The sequence below is a fragment of the Triticum urartu genome, unplaced genomic scaffold (assembly GCF_056163025.1).
Source record: "Triticum urartu cultivar PI428250 unplaced genomic scaffold, HENAU_Tu73 scaffold2, whole genome shotgun sequence".
NCBI classification, from domain to species: domain Eukaryota; kingdom Viridiplantae; phylum Streptophyta; class Magnoliopsida; order Poales; family Poaceae; genus Triticum; species Triticum urartu.
Window position 1 is genome coordinate 8,574,360 of NW_028260368.1, and position 3,394 is coordinate 8,577,753.

At 39.2% G+C, this 3,394-nt stretch overlaps 1 non-coding gene across 1 annotated transcript; it reads right to left on the minus strand.

Moving 5' to 3' along the window:
• Window positions 1–377: 377 nt before the first annotated feature.
• Window positions 378–449, minus strand: TRNAR-UCU (transfer RNA arginine (anticodon UCU)). The gene has a single exon. It is a non-coding gene; the product is annotated as a tRNA-Arg (tRNA).
• Between the last annotated feature and the right edge of the window lie 2,945 nt (window positions 450–3,394).

Genomic DNA, 3,394 nt, shown 5'->3' on the forward strand with positions numbered 1-3,394 from the left:
AGGCAAATCCTCTCCCAGTGGAAGAGCAGATAGCTACTATTTATACCGGAACAAGAGGATATCTTGATTCGTTAGAAATTGAACAGGTAAATAAATTTCTGGATGAGTTACGTAAACATCTAAAAGATACTAAACCTCAATTCCAAGAAATTATATCTTCTAGCAAGACATTCACCGAGCAAGCGGAAATCCTTTTGAAGGAAGCTATTCAGGAACAGCTGGAACGGTTTTCTCTTCAGTAACAAATAAATTTTGCATGTCTACTCTTGTTAGTAGAATAGGAATCGTTGAGAAAGCTTTTTCATTTGAATCATGCAAAAAAGTTTTCTTTGTTTTTAGTTTAGTATAGTTATTTAAAGAATAGATAGAAATAAGATTGCGTCCAATAGGATTTGAACCTATACCAAAGGTTTAGAAGACCTCTGTCCTATCCATTAGACAATGGACGCTTTTCTTTCATATTTTATTCTTTCTTTTATTTTTTTGCTTCTTCCGAGAAAAAACTGTTAGACCAAAACTCTTTTAGGAAATCAAAAAATCCAGATACAAATGCATGATGTATATATTATATCATGCATATATCATAAAGAAGGAGTATGGAGGCGGTAGTGGGAATCGAACCCGCAACCCCAAGGTTATGAGCCTTATGAGCTACCAAACTGCTCTATACTCTTAAACTAAAGAGGGGTAACTAGTGGATAAAAGAGGGTTGGATACGCCCCTCTACCAATATCTATACAAATAGAATAGTCCATTTATACAGAATGGTAAAGAGGGCTCCTCTATGATTATCAATTCCAGAAATCCATACAAATACGAAAGGGTATTTTATCCTTACCAACTGGATCTTGTTGCACCCGGTAACAAACATTCATAAACCATTTCTCGAAGTACGTGTCCGGATAGCCCAAAATGTCGATAGTTAGCTCTAGGTCTTCCGGTCAAAAAACAACGTCGATGAAGGCGTGTAGGTGCACTATTACGCGGTAGGGATTGCAATTTTTCTCGCATTTTCGTTTTTTCACTCAAACTCAAGGGAGAAACTTTGCTTCTTATCTTTTTTTTTAAAGATTGACGAATCAAATGATATTTCTGTTCTAATTTCTGCCGCTTCTTCTCCCTCTGAATCAAACTTTTTTTTGCCATAATGTGTCGTTGCTATTATTACCAAGTATACGGTTCTAATCCTAGATGGAAAAATAAATAGAAAAAGAAATCTAAAAAGGCAGATCCTCCCTCTCTATCAAGAGTAATGAACTAGGTGCTGATACAGTACAAAAAAACAAACTAAATTAACCAAACTTGCCTGATGTTGAGGCAATCAAGAAAGCTGCATAAGTGAATATATAACCCACGGAAAAGTGAGCTAATCCAACCAATCTTGCTTGCACAATGGAAAGAGCCACGGGCTTATCTCTCCAGCGAATTAAATTAGCTAAAGGTGTGCGTTCATGAGCCCATGCTAAAGTCTCAATTAATTCCTGCCAATACCCCCGCCAGGAAATTAAGAACATAAATCCAGTAGCCCAAACAAGATGTCCAAATAAGAACATCCACGCCCATACCGATAAACTATTCATCCCAAAAGGATTATATCCATTGATAAGTTGTGAAGAGTTTAACCATAGGTAATCTCTTAACCATCCCATCAAATAAGTGGAGGATTCATTAAATTGTGAAACGTTGCCCTGCCATAATGTGATATGTTTCCAATGCCAATAAAAAGTAACCCACCCAATGGTATTTAACATCCAGAAAACTGCCAAATAAAATGCGTCCCAAGCAGAAATATCACAAGTACCGCCGCGCCCTGGGCCGTCACAAGGAAAACTATATCCAAAATCCTTTTTATCTGGCATTAATTTGGAACCGCGTGCATCTAAAGCGCCCTTTACTAAAATCAATGTAGTTGTATGCAAACCTAGAGCAATAGCATGATGAACCAAGAAATCCCCAGGTCCTATTGTTAAGAAAAGCGAATTACTATTCTCATTAACAGCATTCAACCATCCGGGCAACCATAGGCTTCGACCCGCATTGAAAGCGGGGCCATTCGTTGAAGATAAGAGTATATCGAACCCATATGTCGTCTTGCCATGAGCAGATTGTATCCATTGGGCAAATATAGGTTCGATCAAGATTTGCTTTTCTGGAGTACCAAAAGCAAGCATGACGTCGTTATGAACATAAAGGCCCAAGGTATGGAATCCTAGAAAGAGGCTAGCCCAACTTAAATGAGATATGATAGCTTCTTTATGGTCTAACATTCTTGCCAATACATTATCCTCATTCTGTTCCGGATTGTAATCCCTAATGAAAAAAATAGCTCCATGAGCAAAAGCCCCTGTCATGATGAACCCTGCAATATATTGGTGATGAGTATATAAAGCAGCTTGAGTAGTAAAGTCTTGTGCTATGAATGCATAAGGAGGTAAAGAGTACATATGTTGAGCTACTAAGGAAGTAATAACCCCTAAAGAAGCTAGAGCAAGACCTAACTGAAAATGAATCGAATTGTTGATTGTGTCATAAAGGCCCTTATGCCCACGCCCTAATCGACCCCCCGGAGGAGTATGCGCTTCTAAAAGATCTTTAATACTGTGCCCAATTCCGAAGTTAGTTCGATACATGTGACCGGCAATGAGAAAAATAAATGCAATAGCTAAATGATGGTGAGCCATATCGGTCAGCCACAAACTTTGTGTTTGTGGATGGAATCCCCCAAGAAGAGTTAGAATGGCAGTTCCCGCTCCTTGAGCGGTACCAAATAAATGATTACTCGAATCAGGGTTTTGGGCATAAAGATTCCATTGACCCGTCAAAAGGGGTCCCAACCCCTGGGGATAGGGTAATACATCTAAGAAATTATTCCATCGAACGTACTCCCCCCTGGATGCGGGAATAGCAACATGAACTAAATGTCCTGTCCAAGCCAAAGAACTTACCCCGAAAAGTCCTGACAAATGATGATTGAGACGAGATTCCGCGTTTTTGAACCACGAAAGGCTTGGTTTCCATTTGGGTTGTAGATGTAACCAACCCGCTATTAAGGACAGCGTAGAAAGAAATAATAGAAAAAGAGCTCCAGTATAAAGATCCTCATTGGTGCGTAATCCTATTGTATACCACCACTGATAAACTCCAGAATAAGCAATATTCACTGGACCAGCAGCACCTCCTCGAGTAAAGGCTTCCACAGCGGTTGACCAAAATGAGGATCCCAAATCGCATGAGCAATAGGTCTTACGTGTAAAGGATCCTGTATCCATGATTCAAAATTTCCTTGCCAAGCTACATGAAACAGATTTCCGGACGTCCATAGAAAGATTATTGCTAATTGCCCAAAGTGAGAAGCAAAAATGTTCTGATAAAGACGTTCTTCAGTAATATCATC